Genomic DNA, 19,363 nt, shown 5'->3' with positions numbered 1-19,363 from the left:
AGCCATAGTCATATGTTACAAACAGGGTTTTTTTTTTTTTTTTTTTCGTACAAACATGAATTCTGTTAAAAACTAGGGGAGGATTATGACTTCACTGTGAGTCTTGACATCAGAATGATGTCACTACAGTGTCTGGAGTTCGTGTTCTAGCATCTTTGAGGCTACTTCCCCTTCCAGGGCATTTAAAGTCATAGAACTGGAAGGAGGCTTCCGGAAGGCTCCTTGAACAAGGATCATCTTATTCAAGGTTTTTCTCATTTATTTTAATTGTCTAAAAGTGTTCTTTCTGGCACCAAATACAATGCCAGGCAGATCCCCGATATCTGTACCCAAGCAGAGTGGCTGGCTCTGGGTGAATGGAGTTGGAAGTGAGGAATTCACCGGCCCCTGCTGCTCCGGGCTGACTTCCTGTAACGCCTCCATTCATTCGTAGAACTTCCTAGAACACAGAGGGAAAACCTCTGACGGCTGCAGCTCAGACCTCCACTTTATCTGCCAGGAGACGTGTGTGTAGGTGTGCTTCATTCTAGTCCCGCAGCCAGTAGTCGAAGAGGCAGCTCTTCCAGCCCCGCCTCTGCTCCCCAGGGACCAGAGACCTGCCCCTCTGCCTCATTCTGATGAAGGCTTTCAATTGCCCCGTCTGGGCTTGTAGGACAGGAAGCCTGCAACCCCAGCTCTCGTTTCTTCTTCTTCTTTCTTCTTCCAAGTGGTTCCTGTCTACACTGCAGACCTTCTCAACCTCGTTCTTCTTCATGTTTTCTATCAACTGTGGAGCATCCTTGTCATCCGTGTTAATTACTTTTGTGCGGGGGTAGGGGATGGTTTCCTCTGGGGCTGTGCCTAGCTTCTAGGTTAATAATTCAACGATAACTAATTGTTTACTGGAAGCTGGGGTCACTAGAGAATTCTTTCCAAACATTTGTGCACTTATCTCTGGTTGCTATTATATGTTGATTGGTGACATAACCGATTAGTTTCTGCCTCACCCACTAGACTGTACGTTCCACCAGAGTAAGGAGCACATTTGTTGTCACTCACCATCACACCTCTGGTGGCTACTACCGTGTCTGGCATGTGATAAGCACTCAGTAAGTATTTGTTGATGAATGAACAAGTTCCATCTTTGTATCAGCTCTGTGAGAGTAGCTGTGGCTGTCTGGGATGTTATGTTGAAAATAAGAATAATAATAGTAATTATTCTATAAATTATTGTTATTACTGTTTACTGAGTGCTTCTGTGTACTAGATCCTGTGCTGAGCGCCTTGGGTTACTCCGGGCTGATTGGGGCGGGTGCTGTGATTGATTAGCAGTGTCTGCTTGGTTGAGGGGGCGGTAAGGAAGGAAAGGGATTAATTGGTGAGTATTGAGAGCTCTGCCCGATATATCTCACTGACTGGCAGGCAAACAAACATTTTGTTCAACTCTGGTATTTGAGTTTTTACTGGTCACCTTCATTGTCCAGTCCTCCCAACCACGTGCACACATCTGCCATCTTGGAAGCTCCACATGTCGCCCTGGGTGAGCTCTGGAATGGAGTATGAGGCATGACAGTGGGCACACAGAGCACAGTGCAGCTGGGAAAGAGGGGGAGTGGGGCCCCCCTGCTTACCTGGGTGCAAGGTTTGATTCCAGCACAGGCGAGGCTTCAAGGCTGACAGCAAGGGTCAGCAAGGCCAGGTGTGGTTCTGGAAACAGAGTCTGGGTGGGGGTGGGGGAATCCCCACCAGGGAGACAGGACTCAGGGGAATGGTACCCAGGAGCCAGGCATGGAGGCGATCCTGGCTGCTAGGTTCCAGTTCCGGGGGAAGGGCTGGTTACTCCTCCCTTTCCTTGAGCCAGAACATGAGGTAGGGTAACCAGAACAGTCCCTAAGAGGACCCCACAGGAAACCCCTATGGCCTGAGCCAGCACAGGGTGACTGGGAGAGCTGCCATGGGGCAACTTGGGTGGGTGATCACTGACCCATGGGCACCAGATCTTGTCCAGTGGACATTAGGGGCAATCCAGGGAGCAATGAGGAGTTTGACAGCTCTAGCCCAGTCCTGAATCTGGGAGGGTAACAAGCGCAGGCACTCCACGTTCTTTCATTTATCAAATATTTACTGTACACCTGCTCTGTGACAAGCCTTGGAGTTCACAGTTGAGAGACACAGTCTCTACCATGGAGGAGTTCACAATCTAGTTGGGGAGATGAATGAGTTTTTAAAGCATAATGCTATATGCATACATTTTTCTATGAATAAAAGGAAACCGTAAATGTAAAAGAGTATACAGAAGGTAATTAACTCTAATCTTACTCCCTGGAAATAACTTTCCTGTTCACACCCCTTCCTCTCTTTTTGGCTAGGTATGTGTGTATTCTACATGTTTGAGATAATTCTATAAATAACATTTTATATTCCTGTTAATGTTTCCTTCTGATCCTTTCGTGTAGGGTTATACTACGTTATTGAGCTAATTCTGTAATAAATTTTCTATCACGGTGTATCAGTTATAGACTTAGTGGCTGAAAATAGTAACAGTTTACTACTTCTCCTGATTCAGTGGGTGGGCTGGGTGGTTCCTCTGTTGGTGTCATCTGGGCTCACTCATGCAACTGGGATGGGAGGCCCAAGGTGGCCTCACGCACCTTTCTGCCATGTGATGCTGGCAGTTGGGTGGGTGCCTCATGTCTTGTCATCCTCCGGTAGGCTAGACCAGCTTCTTTGCATGGTGGTCTCAGGGCAGTGAACCAAGGAGGTGAAAGGAGAAGCTACAGTGCCTCTTAAGGCTTATTTAGCCTTTGGAATTGAATGAACCACGTTAGGTTGGTTAAAGCAAGTCACAAGCCTAGTCCGGATAAAAGGGTTGGAAAATATACTCCACCCCTCGAAGGGAAGAGAGGCGAAGTCGAGTTTCACTGGAGCATGGACACAGAAAGATGTGACTCATTGAGGGCCGTTGCTGGAACAATCTAGGATTCCCTGAAACTGTGAGCATCATTGTTTTTCATTTAACTCTTCGTCACCTTTCATCATCAGGAAACGTGTTTGTAGATATGATTTTTAAGGTGTACGTATTTCATTTTAACCTGTTTGTTAGAGATTTAGGTTTTAGTCTGTTTCCATGTAATGCTGAAATAAAAACGCAGGATGCCTTGCCAAGTTTTTGGAGCCCTTGAAGAGGCGTTACTAGGTCAAGGAGTGTGGCCATTTTAAGGCTCTTAATAAATATTGTAGAATTCCCCTCTGAGAGTGGTGCCACTTGTCACCATTAAGCATTATTGATTTTCAAAAAAATCAGTGGATAAAAATCAGCACCTCCTTGTTTTTGTTCACATTTTTTGCTCATTCATGAGATAAAGTGTTTTTACGTATTTCATAGCCATTTGTATATTCCATCTGTGAATAATTTCTTCATGTCCTTTGCTCATTAAAGCATTTTCTTCATGATTATTCCTGAAGGTCTTCGTATGTTAATTATTTAAGCTTTTGTGTGACGTATTTCTTGATTTTTTCCATTTTACTGTGTGCCATTTGATTTTGTTTCTGTTTTTATATACAATTTTTCTTCTGAGTGAAAAAGTATGCTATTTAAATATAGAATATCTTTCAACTAAAAATCAGATGGCTCTCCACCTCTGTTTTCTTCTAGGTTTTCCTAGTTTTTCGTGGTGTGTGTGTGTGTGTGTGTGTGTGTGTGTGTGTGTTTAAGCTTTCTGGCTCTTGGAACCACTTGGAATTCATTTTTAAACAAACTGATCCCCCCAAACTCTGCTTTCTCTATTGTGAAGTGAGGAGCAGTTTCCTACCCTATTCCTATGTAATTACCCTGGTGCCACTTATCCAAGAATTCTTCTATTTGGCTCTTATTTATTTATTCTTTTTGAGGAAGATTAGCCCTGAGCTAACATCCGTGGCCAGTCCTCCTCTTTTTGCTGAGGAAGATTGGCGCTGAGCTAACATCTGTGCCCATCTTCCTCTATTTTATGTGTGGGACACCTGCCACAGCATGGCTTGGTAAGTGTGTGTAGGTGCGCACCCAGGATCTGAACCCGCGGACCCTGGGCTACCAAAGTGGAGCATGTGAACTTAACCGCTGTGATACTGTGCAGGGCCTGGCGCTGACTTTTGATGCTGCTTTTTCTTTTTCTTTTTCTTTTTTTTTCACAGATTCTATTTCCTAATATACTAAGGGATGCTTCTGGGCTTTCTCTTTTGTTCGGTTGATTTTTTTTTTCCTTCCACAATACTATACTCACAATGATTGTGGCTTTGTAGTCTGTTTTATTACATAATTGTGGGAGTGCCTCCTCATTCTTCTTTTTTTAGAATCTCTCAACTATTTTCGTTTAATTCTTCCAGAGGTCCTTGAGAATCATTTTGTACAGTTCTGAAAATGGACCCATTGGGATTTTGATTGTAACTGCTTTGTATTTATCGATCAGTTTGTTGCAATCTGACATCTTTAATATATTAAGACTTCCCTTCTAGAAACATTGTACATATAGCTGCATTTGTTGAAGCCCTTTAAAATAGCTCAGTAGAATTTCGTGGTTTTTCTTTTTATAGTTTCTCAATATTTCCTGTTAAAGTTAACCTTTACTATTTAATCTTTTTGATTGCTGTTTGGAATGTGCTCAGTTTTCCCTCTCTATCTTCTAATCGGTCCTTTAAGTTGTATAGGAAATGCATTAATTTAGAAAATATTTTCATTGATTTAAAAATGGCACAGATAACTGTCTAAATAGTTTGCATCGAAAAAAGTTAATACAGAAGAATAGTGAATAAAAATGAAAGACCCCCTTTAGCGCCTCTTCCCCCATCGCCCTCCCTGCCTGAGAGCCAGCCATTGTTAATGATTAGGCAATGGTTATGGACAATTAACAATGCGTTAGTCTAGCCCTTTATCTGTTTGCACATGCATATTTTAACAAATGGGCTCATCCTATTGTATCCAAGCATATAGCTCTGTTTCAATTTCTTTACTCATTCTCCCAGATAGATGATTACCTACAGTTACCTTTATGTCTTTTTTCCGTTAGAAATAGTCGTACAGTCAGAATAGATGCCCAGAAGCGAATTTGCTGGGTACAGGGTTTGTGCAGTGTTAATTCCCAGCGGCTGGATACAACAAAGGTTTATTTCTCATTCATGCTAATGTTCAGGGTGGATTGGTGGGGGGTTCGGCTCCACCTGGTCCCTCAGGGGCCCAGGCTGGTGAAGGAGGCTTCACCATCCTGTAGCTGTACCGAAGGTAACTTGTGGCTTCCCTGATGACCGGCATGGAAGAGAGAGGGCAGGAAATGGAACGGTTTGTTCAGACGGGACACACATTTCTTCTGCTCGTGGTTCTTTGGCCTGAACTAGTACGATGTGACCCTAAATAATGTGTATGTCTGTTGGTAGCAGAGGGCATTTAAAAAATTTTTAAGATATCTGTCATCTGTGCATTTTTAGTTTTTATAGGTATCTGTTAAATTACCCTCCTGAAGCGTATATTGGTTTACATTCTGACCAAGGGCACACGTAGCTATTCATTTCCCCACACCCTTGCCAACATATGTTATCATTTTGCTCTATCTTTCTCGTTGTTTTATTTTTACTTTACTTTTCTCTTTTGCTGAGGAAGATTTGTCGTGAGCTCACATCTGTGCCAATCTTCCTCTATTTTCTATGTGAGCCACCACAGCACGGCTGATGAGTGGTGTAGGTCTGCGCCTAGGAACTGAACCCAGCCCACCAAAGCAGAGCACGCTGGACTTAACCACTAGGCCACCAGAGCTAGCCCTGTTTTTACTTTTCTTGATTACTGAAGAGATGGACTCTGCTTTTTAATGTCTGCTTTTGCTCCTTTGAAGTTTTTATTCTGGTTCTTTGCCTATTTTTATTAGTTTTTCATTTTTTTATTGATTTCAAAATTTTTACTGTAGTCTGGACATTAACCCTTTATTATAAATTTCAATATTTCATCAGTCTGTTATTTATCTTTTTTAAAATTATTATTGATGAACCTACGTTGACACATCACTATCATCCAAAGCCCATAGTTTATGTTAGGGTTCACTCTTGGTGTGGTGTACATTCTGTGGGTTTGGAGATGTGTATAATGATGTATGTTCATCGTATAATATGCAGAATAGTTTCACTGTCCTGAAAACCCTCTGTGTTCCTCCTGTTCATCCCTCTCTCCCTGCAGCCCATGGCAGCCCCAGATCAGAGTCCTAAGTGTGTATCTGTGGGTCTCTGTGGATGTCCATTCTTTCATTCCTGTTATAGGTAATTTGTGTTTTCACTTTTGTTTTTTGCTAAGTCTGGCGAGAGGCTTATGAATTTTTTAGTTCTTTAAAAGAACCAGCTTTTGATTTCATTGATATTCTCTATAATTTTGCTGTTTTTAATTTCGTTTATTTCTGTTTCTATCTTTACTGTTATTTTCTTCCTTCTGCCAGCTTTGAGTTTAATTTGCCCTTCCTTCTTGCTTCTTAAGGTGGAAGCTTAGACTATTTGCTTTAGGCCTTTTTTCCTATTCTTACGTAAGCACGTAATGCTGTAAATTTCCCTCTGAACACTGATACCGAATTTGTCTCCCACAAATTTTGATATGTTGCATTCATTTCATTTTCATTTAGTTTAAAATATTTTAAAATTTCCCTCAGTATTTCTTCTTTGATCCAGGGATTAATTTAGAAGTATGTGGTTTAATTTCTAAATATTAGGGGTGAGATTGTCAGATATATTTTTGTTAATTTGTGGTTTAATTTTGTTGTGGTCAGGGAACATAGTTTGTATGATTTCTATTCTTTTGAACTTTTTAAGGTTTGTTTTATGACCCAGCATATGGTAAATGTTCCATGTGCACTTAAGAGAAATATGTATTCTGGTGTTTTTATGTAAGATCTTTTATAAATGTCAATTAGATCAAGTTGATTCATAGTATTTTGGGGGTATTTTGTATATTTGTCGATTTTACATTTTCTTGTTCTATTAATTACTGAGAGTAATGGTAAAGTCTCCAATTATAGTTGTGTTTCTAATTCTTCTTCCAGTTCACTCAGTTTTGCTTCATAAATTTGTAATTCTAAGTGTGTAAACATCATGTATTGTTACATATTCTTAGAGAGTTTTATTTTTTATGGTGTTTTTCTTTATTTTTAGTAGTATTCTTTGTTTTGAATTCTACTTTTTCTGATATTAATGTAACTACTCAAGCGTTCTTTTTGTTATTATTTCTCAGCTTATTTTCCCATCATTTTAGTTTTAACCTATATCTTTATATTGAAAGTAGGTTACTTAGAAACAACGTATAGTGGAGTCTTGCTTTTTCATCCAATCTGATAATATTAGTCTTTTAATTTGACTTTATGCCATTTACAGTAGTGTCATTATTTATATCATTATATTAAAATCTTTCATCTTGCTAGCTGTTTTCTATCTGCTCAATCTATTCTTTGTTTCATTTTTCTCCCCTCTTTTGAGTTAAAATTTTCAAAAACATCCAGCATTTCTTATGATTTATTTTTATCTCTGCAGTTATTTATATCTCTTGTTTATTTCTAAAAGTGATGGCCCTGAAGTTTACGTTACATCTCTTTACTCGATTTACCTTCATCTAACTTACACTGCTACCCGTGCAGTTTGGTGACCTCACTACAGTATGGTATGCCCATCTCCCTTCCGCCTTTGTCCTGTTGTTGTCATACAGATTACTTTTCCATATGCTGTGAACACACAGTACATTGGTGCTCTTTTTTTTTTTTTTAAGATAGTTATTTAACTTTAGAGCAATTAAAAGTAAACACCAAAAAAGAGTTTTATTTTTATCTTCCTTGGTCCTCTTTCCAGTGTTCTTTATTTCTTTGTAGAGATGCAGCTTTCTGTCTGGGATCATATTCCTTCTGTCTGAAGAACTTCCTTTAACATTTTGTGTAGAGTGGGTCTGCTGGTGATGAGTTCCTTTATTTTTTGTCTGAGAAATTCTTTCTTTTTCATTTTTGAAAGCTATTTTTGCTGGATGTCAAGTTCTTGCTTGACTATTTTTTCTTTCATCACTTTCAAGATGCTATTTCACTGTGTGCTATCATGCATGGTTTTTGATAAGTCTGATGTAATTCTTAATAAATATATCTATTCCTTTCCTAGTTGTTGATCTCTTTACCCTTTCAGCTTCTTCTGAGTCATTTTTGCTAATGTATATGTTATTCTTTTTTCATAATATGCATTTAATCTAGTATTTCAGACTTTTCAGAATGCATGGCATCACTTGCATTTAATTTACATGTTATATTCTCCTTTCCTTTATGATTGATTTTATTTGTATTTTCTCTACTTTTCCTTCAGTGGGATTTATCAGGAATTTATCTATTTTTTGTCTTTCCTCAAAATCAGTTGTTACCCTGTTTTGATTCCCTTCTCATTTCTTTTTTAGTATATTTTTAAGATATTTTCTTTAGTGGTCCTATGGGGTTTACCTTTAATATGCTAAGTCTATGACAGTCTAGTGAATTGATAGCAGCTTAGCTTCAATAGCATAAAAAAGTCTGTTCATATATGGCCCTCCTCCCCCATTTCTGCTGTTATTCCAAATTACATCTTTATATATTCTGTACCCATTAACATACATTTGAAATTATTGCTTTATGCCTTTGTCTTTTAAATCATATAGGAAACAAAAAAAAAAATAGTTGCAAGCCAAAAATACAATAATACTGGCTTTTTATATTTACTTCTGTAGTTATCTTTTCTTGAGTTCTTTATTTCTTCATATGGCTTCAAGTTACTATCTGATGTCCTTTCATTTCAGCCTAAAGGACTCCCTTTAGCATTTCTTGTAGGACAGGTCTACTAGTGATAAATTACCTCAGTTTTTGTTTATTTCAGAATATCTTAATTTCTCTTTGATTTTTAAAGGACAGTTTGGCCTGATGTAAAATTCTTGGTTGACGGTTTTTTCTTTCAGCACTTTAAATACATGATTCCGTTGCCTTCTGGCCTTCGTGGTTTCTGATGGGAAATTAACTGTTAATCTTATTGAGGGTCCCTTGTATGTGGTGAGTTTCTCTCTTGCTGCATTCAGAATTCTGTCTTTGTGTTTGTCTGTCAGTTGTTTGATTGCATATCAAACACTGATGTCTCAGTGTGGATCTCTTTGAGATTATCCTACTGGAAGTTTGTTGAGCTTCTTGATATCTTGATTATCTTTCATCAAATTTGCAAATTTTTGGCTATTATTTCCTCAAATATTCTTCTTGCCCCTTTCTTTTTCTCTTCTCCTTCTAGAACCTCCATTATGTGAATGTTGTCACCCTTGATGGTGTCCCATGGGTCTATTGGGCTCTGATTATCTCTCTTCCTTTTTTTCTTTCTGCTCCTCAGACTGGATAATTTCAATTAAACTAGGTCCAGATTTATTTTTATAATCTTTATCTCTTTATTGATATTTTCTATTTGTTGAGACATTGTTATTCTGGCTTCCTTTAACTCTTTGTCCATGATTTCCTTTAGCTGTTTGAGCATGTTTAAGACAGTTGATTTAAAGCCTTTGTCCAATAAGTCCAATGTATGTTCTTCCTCAGAGACCATTTGTCTTAAGTTCTTTTGCGAATGGGCCATATTTTTTGTTTCTTTTAATGTGTTATAATTTTTTGTTGGAAATTGGATGGTTTGAATATTATAATGTGGTAACTCTGAAAATCAGACTCTTCCCCATCATCAGGGTTTGCTTTTATTATTTGCTGTGGACTGTTGCTCTTTGCTTAGAGTCTTTTCTAAACTATTCTTTTCAGTCTGTATTCTTTGTCACGCATGGTCTCTGAAACCTTTGTTCCTTTAGCCTGTGTTAAGCTAGTTGTGACAGATTTGCTTGTATGCCAGGAGAAATAAAGACAGAATATGAAGAAAGAAGGAAGGAAGGAAGGAAGGAAAGAAGGAAAGGAGGAAAACAGAAGGTAAGAGAGAGAGAGAGAAATCAAGCAAGCAAGTAAGCAAACCCCTCACAGGCTTTCCAAATGGTTTCTGTGTGGGGACAATTCCTTCAATGCTCAGCCAGTCCCTTTACAGCTCTGCCTTAGTCTTCACTTCCTGCTTGCACTAGATGAAAGCTTGGGCCATCTCAGATTTTTTCTGGGCATGCATCCTGCCCTGGGCATGTGCATAGCTTTCCAAATTTCCCAGTATACACAGGCATTTTTGAATGCTCTAATTTCCCAAAGAAACTCTCCAGCTTTTCTTCTCAAGCATCTCTTGTTTTTCTCAACTGCACTGTTTTTGCCCCAGTTGGCAGCAGGCTATTGATTTGCCTTACATTGTTTTGAAAGAATGATTCTGCATAGCATGAGTAAGTTTTGAGTGTAATGAAACAAAAACAAGTGCTTCTGTGAGTCCTTCACATAGCCCTTAGACAAGTTAGAGCAAACACAGTTCTTTGAGGGTAAGGTCTGCTCTGCTCCCGCCAGAACCAAAGACCCTGGCCCCACACTGGGAACATGGGCTGCCATATTCCCGACTGCTGCTGAGCTGGGGGTGGGGCGCAAGGGTGAGTGAAGATGACGCAAAGCGTTCCTACTATTTAAGTTGTGTTTTTTGTGATTTAGTGTTTGTTTGGTTGCTATAAACTTTGTTTCCCAGAATTCTGAAACAGTTTATTCTGACATTTTTGCTTGATTTTTCAGTGTTTCTGTGCAGGGACGGCCCTTGGAAGCTGCCTACTCTGCCGTTTTTTGCTCCTTATTTCAAGAATTTCGAATGTCAATGAGTTCAGCTTTTTAATATTTTCTAATTTACTAATAATTATTAATCTTTATTTTCTAGTAATTTGTTTTTATCTCTTGTTTACTACTAATTATTATTATTTATTCTTTCCTCTTCCCTAGAGTGTTTTTTTCTTTGTTTGGTTGCTCATGGTAGATGTTTAATCCCTCTCTCCCTTCTTCTTTCCTTTCTTCCTTCCTCCGTTCCTTCTGCATCCCAGCTACTTTGACGTATTTGGGTACTCATTTTTAGATTTTGAAAAATTGTTATTGTAAATTTTTCTCAGTGTTTTATCTGTGGTTACTTAGGGTCATATTTTTTCATTTGCAAGTAGTTGGGATTTATTTTTAAATTGTGTTATCGTCTAGTCTTATAGCGTTGTATGTACTTAGCAAACACAGTCTGTACAGGATCTTCTTTTTGGCATTCATTAGGGTTTTTCTCTGATATTTTCATATTTAATCAGTTTTCATAAGTGTGCTGTGAATGGGTTTCCTTAAATTTTGCTAGAGTTTATTTTTTACAAATTATGCAATTAAAAGTTTGTTTATAAACATATATGCAATATTTACTAGATTGACCATCATATTTATTTAATTCATGTTCTTTATATGCATATTTTCCATCTGCTTGACCTGTCTAAATCTGAAAGTATTGAGTTTCAATCTTCTGTTCAAATTATTTTGATCAGTTTTCTGTTGGATTTATATAGTTATTTTTTGATCTCTTATTTGATGCAGGAAAGTTCATGCCTATTATGTATTTAGTGAGTATTTTTAATTTAATAAAATCTTCCCTTCCTGTTTAATGTATTTTTCTCCTCAATTTTACTTTGATAGTCTTTACAAAATGGAATCCATCCTGCCTTATGTATTTTTCTCTATTTTTTATCTTTTTTTAATCACAAAGCATATTAGTATATAATGAGTGCTTAAAACTGTTAGGTTTTATGATTGTTGTTACTGTTATTCAGATGCTTTTTGTGTGTGTGAGGAAGGTAGGCCCTGAGCTAACATCTGTGCCAGTCTTCCTCCATTTTATGTGGAGTGCCACCACAGTGTGGCCTGATAAGTGGTTGTAGGTCCACACCCAGGATCTGAAGTGGCAAACCCTGGGCTGCCAAAGCGGAGTGCACGAGCTTAACCACTACACCACTGGGACAGCCCTTGGATGCCTTTTTTTTTTAGTTTTAGTATAACCTGCAGTTGTACTTTATAAAAAATTCTTGAAATACTTATAGATTTTCAGAAGAGTTATAAAAATAGTACAAGAGTTCCCATATACCCCTTAACCAGTACTCACAATTATTTACATCCTATGCTATATACATTCATCAAAACTGAGAAATTAACATTGGTGCTGCATTAGGAACTAAACTATAGACTTTATTAGGATTTCACCAGTATTTCCATGATGGTCCTTTTCTGTTTCAGCACCTGACCCAGGATACCACACTGCATTGAGTCATTACTTTCCTCATTCTCCTTCAAACTGAGACAGTGTCTCGGTCTTTCCCTGCATTTCACGACTTTGACACTTTTCAAGAGTACTGGTCAGGTGTTTTGTAGACTGTTCCTCAATTTGGGTTTTTCTGATATTTTCTCACGGGGCTATGGGTTTCGGAATTATACCATAGAAGGGAAGTGCCCTTTCAAGGAATCATATCAGAGTATACGTGACATCAACGTGATGTGTCACGGGTGATAGAGCCTTGATCACAGGGGTTTCGCCAGGTTTCTCCGCTATAAAGTTACTCTTTTTCCCTTTGCCAACTCTATTCACCGGAAAGGAGTCACTGAGTCCAGTCTCTCAAAGGGAGAGGAATTAGGTTCCGTCTCCTGAAGGGAGGGGTGTCAACTGGTGGGCCTCTGTTAAATCGACCACAGTAGTTAGTAAATATGCTGAGGCTGTGCTAGCATCCTATTTCTCTTTAAAATTTTACCCACTAATTTCAGCGTCCATCTGTGGATCTTGCCTGTGGCAGTTACCACTGTGGTGTTCTAATGGTGATTTTTCTATTTCCCTTGTTCTTTTTACATTTATTATTTGGAATTCTCCTGTAAGGAATATTTGCCTTTTCTTCCCCATTTGTTTGTTTATTCCAGAATCAGCAAACTCTTTCTGTAATGGGCCAGATAGAAAATATTTGTGGACCAAACAGTCTGTGTCACACAACTAACTCTACTCTTGTAGTGTGAAACAGCCATAGATAATGCGTAAGTAAGTGGGTGTGGATATGTTCCAATAAATCTTTATTTTTAAAAACAAGCATTGGGCCAAATTTGGCCTGCAGGCCAACTTCTGATAATTAATTCATTTATTTATATCAGATGAACTTATGGATATTTATTTTGTTCTTTGGGTTATAAATGTATTACTATCACTATTTATTTTATTATTCAAATTGTCCCAGCTTTGGCCTTTGGGAGCTCTTTCAGTCAGCTCCTTTGACATTTGCCCATCTTTGGGGTTTATTTATTTATTTAATTTGTGAACTTTCTTATTTTCTGGCACTACAAGATCCTCCAGGCTCATTTTTTAAATGGGTAGTTTGTATTTTTGTCCCTTAACACATGAGATGTCTTCCTCCTTCCTTCTCATCGGAAGGTCTCAATACTTGACTGGTTTTAGAGTTCTTAAGTTTATGATGTTTATTTTTTGTGTTCCGGTGTTTAATGTTCTCTAAAGTCTGCCTGATGTTTTTCCTACCATTTTGGATGGACGGTTGGGGTGTGAGGGTGGGGAGTTTAATGTTTTGAAACTACGAGGTTTTGCAAGAATAGAAATGAAGTTGATTTCCTCTCAGCCTCTGCTGCCCCCATCACTGAGATCTTTTTTTTGACCTACAGACTCAAGATGTAGAAATTTCTTCTAGAATGCCTTGTTAGTGTTCTTGTTTCATGTTGATGTTCTCCCTCTGCCAGACTTACATTGGTTGGTTCTCTGTTAATGGTCCTCGATGTCTCTTCTCATTTTCCTTCATGTTTTCTTTAAAAATCTCTATGTCCTTTTCTTCTGCAGTCTTGGAGAGCTTTTTAAGTATGTTGTCTATGTCACCGATTTGACTTTCTGCATGTTGATTCTGTCCTTTTCTGGTTCCAATGGGAATTCTACTTCTTTGTTTGCGTTTTTTCTTTGGTTTCCTTACATCCTGTCTTATGTAAACCAGTCTTCTTTCATTTCAGTTTCCTTGTCAACCTGTTGGTTTCGTTTCATCACTTATCTTTTTTTCCTCCCTCTCTTTGAAAAACAGAGGTCTTATTTTCTGCAGTCTTTGAAAACATGACACAGGTGCTATCCAAGATCAAGACAAGTGGTACTTTTCTTAGTATGACTTTACTTTGAATTTTTAGTTATGATTATGTCCTGATAGGTTTTATAAATATGTCCTGTGATGATGTTGCTGTTACCAGTTTTTGTCTGTGTGTTTTTGATCAGAGAGCAGTCTCTTTGGTTTGGTGTTTTCCAGTACAGTGGGTGTGGAAATTTCTCTTGGTCCCTTGTCACTTGGATGCTCCTGAGTTCACCATTCAGACTCTCGCCCAGAGGTTAGCTTGAATTACATGGCTCTGAGCCGAATTTCTTGGTCTGGCAGCTATTTCGCTGGTGTTGTTCTGCTGGACTGAGCACAAATGCCTCCTGTTGGTACTGCCTTCTCTGACTAGATAATCTGAAGCAATCGCTCTTCTAGACCTCAAACAGCCCATTCCTAGTTGCTCTCAGAATTTGTCCTGTCTTTATCCTTCCCAAGGACTTCATACCGCAAATTGTATTGATGGGGTCCCTGCGCCTTTCTACCCCTAAGGGAGTTGTTGTGGGATGTTGAAAGGATGCAGAAAGAGAGGTCCTTGTGGATGTGGGGCTTGAGGTCCAGAATCAGGGAATGTCTAGGGATGGCGGCTCTGGCATATGTATGGGCAGACAGCAGGTATGCACATCTTCCTTTATCTTTTTTGGCCTTATATTTTGCATTCAGAGGTTAAGGCATGTACTAATAACCCAGAGTTTCTCAGTCCAGCCCCGTCTGGTGTAGGGTGCATCTCTTCAAGAGTCTGGATAGTCTTTGATTGCTAATCCTGGGTTCCCGAGCTATTGTAATTTTATACACTGTTGTTGTTGTTTGCTGGGAAGCTAGGATAGGGAATATGATTGATGAGTAGTCTGTTTCCATTCCAACCAATGGAGAATTGGAGCAGGAGGCCCACATGGCATGAGGGGGACCCCAGGCGAGTCAAGCTCAAGTCTCTGTCTGAACCATGTAAAGGAGCTCTAGGTTTCCTGTGGCCTTGGCAGGAGTTGAGGGGAGGCGTCTGAAGCCACAGATGTGCTGTCAGCCTCAGGCGGGTTGGGCCCCCTGGACAAGAGTGGGAGGTGGATATAGAGCAGTCACTGGAAGCAAGGGACCCAGCACGCGTTGGCCGAAGACGTAGCTCTCAAGACGTAGCTCTCTGCTGCTGGCCAGAGGCGGGCAGACGTTTTATCTTCTATAAAAAATGGGAATAAATTTACTGACTTGTTGGGTTATTTTGAAGATAAAATGAGTCAACATATAGGGATTGTGTCCTACAGTGGCTGGCGCTTAGTGAATGCTGAGTGAATGTTAGGTGGTGGTGGTGGTTTTGGAAAGCTGCTAGTAGAAGGCTGAGGAGGAAGGTGGGGAGTGACCTCTGTCTGCTTACAAGGGCACTGGTCCAGATTTTCTCCATCTCTGAAGGTCCAGTTTGGTTTCAGATTAAATTGTCCTTTCTCGGAGGAATACTCCTGCCCACAGGATTTTAGTGCCCTGCTTCTTCCACCCTTCTTTCTCACAGCACCCTTGTCTTCTCCATCAGAGCACCTCCCATGATTTGTTACTACATGTTATTTGGGCTCACTCCTTTAGGGGCTTGTCCTCTTCTAAGCTGGTGGTTTCCCACTTGTGCGATGTGGCCAAGGGGCTAAGAAGTTGGGCTAAAGAGTCGGACGAACTAGGGTTCTAGTCTTGGCTAGCCACCTCCTGACTGTGTGATGGAGGGGAAGTTACCTACCTTCTCTGAGCCTCAACTTCTTCACCTCTCCAATGGTGAGAATAATGCCCAGCGGCAAGCCTGGGTATAAAGATGAAATCTAACACCTTATAACTACTTAACACATTTCCTGGAACTTAGCATCTTCCAATAAAGGTAACTGTCATCATCATTATTCCTAATGAGACAGCCATCCACTTGTCATGGCGGCATTGGTGATAATTGCATCGGAATTTCCCTGCCCCCTCCTGCAGTAGCGTAGCATCTCTTATTAACTGGGATCACAGAGAGTAAATGTTAATTAATGATTTGGTTGAACTCTAAGGAATAGTTCAGGGTCTCAGATTGCTTATCTTTGGAGAAAGAAGCTGGCCGGTGTGTGCGAGCACGCGATTTTTGAACACCATCCATGCGGTGGTTAGTCGGTACACAGACAAGGGATGGTTGTTTCCATTTGGAGGGCCTGTGCAGGTAGGGTGGGGTGGTGCATGGGGAGTAGAGTGGCCAGCACCCAGAGGCCCAGGTCTCTGTTTTCAGCGGGTGTAAGGAGTTAAAGGACCATGGAAAAGGTTGGGGGAGCTTAGAGGGGAAGAAGGAATTTCCCAGACGGAGAACCTTGCGGTCCTATGCAAGATCAAGTCCTACATAATGTGGGCTTTTGTTATCAGCACAACAAATCAGAATTCTGGTTCAGTTTGAGGTGCTCCTGAGAAGAAGAGGAAAGAGGGTCGGAAAACCTACGCAGGGATGAAAAGGAGGTTAGGTACCAGGAGACAGTGGATTCAAAGTCTAATGGGATATGTGGGACCCAGCTTTCCTCTGAGCAACTGCTGGGCATTTTGGTCTTTCAGAAAAAGCAATTGTTTTTCTGGACCTGAAAAAAAGCTTTCTTTTCCCCAGTGTTTAAACTGGAAGAAGTAAGGTATATAAAAGCACTTTTGTCAACAGAAGTTTCATACATATCAGAGCAATCCCACTCATCTCCCTGTGGTGCTTTGCGATGTACAAGACACTTTACTTTCCCCATATCTGTTTCCTTGCAGTTCCTCCAAGAATCTTGCAGGTAGCTATTATTATTATTTCTATTTTAGAGATGGGGTCACTGAGGCCCAGAGAGGCTGGGCAACTTGCCCACGGTCTATGTGGATAGAAAGTGGCAGGGCCAACAGTTTTCCCCACACACCAGGCTGTTAGGGGTGATCCTGTTCCTACTTTTAGTACTGTCTCTCATCAGTATTGGGTGAACTTAAGTGGAAACGGTTGTCAAACCACCCAGTGGCTTTGTGGATGGGACTAGAGGTGGGAGCTGTGGCTTTTCTGTCCCCCATAAAGCCACTTGTGACTCTGTGACTCAATATTTCAGTAACTAGAAGGGAAGAAAAGCAAGCTCTCCTCCTAGCGTGGCCCCAAATAGCTAGGTAGATATCACACCCTTGCTGACCCCCCAGGCTTCTTGAGCAGCCCTGTTCTGCAGAGCCATCCCCCATACTTGGAAGGACTTATCCAAGTAGGTGGACTCTCTCTTCTTCCCAAGGAGGAGTTGATTATCCTAAAGAGATCCTATTCTGTAGTGGGGAAACTTTCTGTCTTTAGATGCCACCATGGTTTGTGTTCGCAGGAGGATGTGCAAGATTAAGTGACCTTTACTATGGAATGCAAAACTACTCATTTGTATATTCTCCACAACCACCCTGTAAGATAGGTGCTGTTATTTCCGCCTTGCTGGATGAGTCATCTGAGGCCCAAAGAGGTTTAGTAACTTGCTCAAGAACACATGATAAAGGCGTAGCAAGAGATTTAAACCAGATGGTCTTGCTCCATAGCCTGTGTTCTTAAATGCTGTACTAAGCTCATTTTGATGAGTGAGTGCCATCCATCTACTACCCATCCACTCTTGAACTCACCTCTCTACCTACCCTTTCACTCATCACCCATCCATCCAATCATCTGTCCGTTTATCCATCTTTCCATTCACCCACCCATCCCACTGTCCTCCTATCTGTTCATCCATCCATCCATCCATCCATCTACCCACCTACCCATCTCACTATCCACCCAGCTGTTGATCTATCTACCAACCATCCATTTTTTCCTCCTTCTTTTTTTCCTTCCTTCCTTCCATCCATCCATCCCACTATCCACCCATATGTTCATTCATTCACTCAACCATCCATTTTTCCATTCATTCATCCAGCCACCCACCCACCCACCTATCCATTGTGTTGGCTGTTTGTCTGACATGGTTTTCTAGAGCATCATCTTGGGGAAGAAGTTTCTCCATCCTGGGAGGCAAGCATGTGCTTTCTGAAGCTGGAGACTTCCATGCCAACACAAATCCCTTAGCTCCCAAGAAATATCTGGGGGCTTGCTCTTGACACCCTAGGTTGATGTTCTTGGGAATGCTGCTGTTTCAGAGAGTGCCAAGTTGCTTGTTCACTTTCCTCCCTCTGTAAACCTGTGGAGGGTTTCCCCATGCAAAGTTCTCCAAATCCGCAAAGCCACAGGCTCTTGCAGAAATGCTCTTGACTTTCTGAAGCATTGTCACAAAAGAATACTCAACTAGCCTCTTTCCTTGATTAAATGGTTGGAAGCTGGATTAGTTGGCATGGTTTTACTTTTTAAAAAAACTGTTGTAGAATTTGTGTGTTACATCTAAAAATTATGTAATAAATCTAAAACAGATGTTCACAGAGCATTTTATAAGGAGAGAAATTTTAATAGAAATGGGCCAATTTGATTTGAGATAAATCAATTAAGGAAACAATTTTAATTGGCTGTGAAGAAGCAGTATTATGAAGAGGCAGTATGGCCTAGCTATTTACATATCTATTAAGTGCAAAGCAATGAAAGTTTTGTTTAATTAGTTTGCATAGCCTCTGTTTTGCATAAACCATTGGGGGACAATCTTACTTTTCGATTTTTTTTACATTATATTGCGGAAAATTTTAAACAGACAAGAATTCAGACATGTAAACATAACAGTGATGTAATGAACCCCTATGTACCCATTACCCATCTTTAACAATTATCAGCTGTAACTGTATCCCCTTTCCCCTATTGTATTGGTTTTCTTTTCATGAGTTTTGATGGCATATTCCTCACTTATTACTGAATTTTATTGGGTCAAAATTTCATTCTAGAAAAGTGTATTATGTTGACATTGAAATATAATAAACTTTTGAATAGAATTGCTTACTTTTTCATTGAAATTTAGCTTTTTTGGTAGAGCATTGGGAATTTTCTGTCATTTGTTCTAATTAAAAAAAATTTGAATCTAGAGCAAAGTTGGAAGAATAATAAAGGAACCCTCACATACCCCTCACCTTGGTAGACCAGTGGTTAGTATCAGGACTGGCATTTTCCTAAGTGTGTTTTTCCATGAGATTCCTTGAAGACAGGGGAGATTTCCTTACCGTGAAGGTACATAGACAGTAGCACATGGCTCTAGAACCAGAGAGACACGGGTTCCGGTCTCAGCTCCACCACCACCTAGCCCTACATTGTAGGCAAGTTGCTTCGTACTCAATCCGTTCGTCTACCAATGGGAGTAATGATGGTGTACACCCCGTGGGGCTATGCAAGCACATAACAGGCCATCAACAAGTGTGACCTATCACCTCGCCGTGCGG

At 40.1% G+C, this 19,363-nt stretch overlaps 1 protein-coding gene across 1 annotated transcript in view; it reads left to right on the top strand.

Annotated features, from left to right (window-relative positions):
• The window catches only part of CDYL2 (chromodomain Y like 2), a 157,165-nt gene that overhangs the window by 83,604 nt on the left and 54,198 nt on the right, over positions 1 to 19,363 (top strand). The window lies entirely within an intron of this gene.

The sequence above is a fragment of the Equus quagga genome, chromosome 13 (genome assembly GCF_021613505.1).
Source record: "Equus quagga isolate Etosha38 chromosome 13, UCLA_HA_Equagga_1.0, whole genome shotgun sequence".
Classification (NCBI taxonomy): domain Eukaryota; kingdom Metazoa; phylum Chordata; class Mammalia; order Perissodactyla; family Equidae; genus Equus; species Equus quagga.
This window is presented reverse-complemented; position numbering and strand designations above follow the sequence as displayed.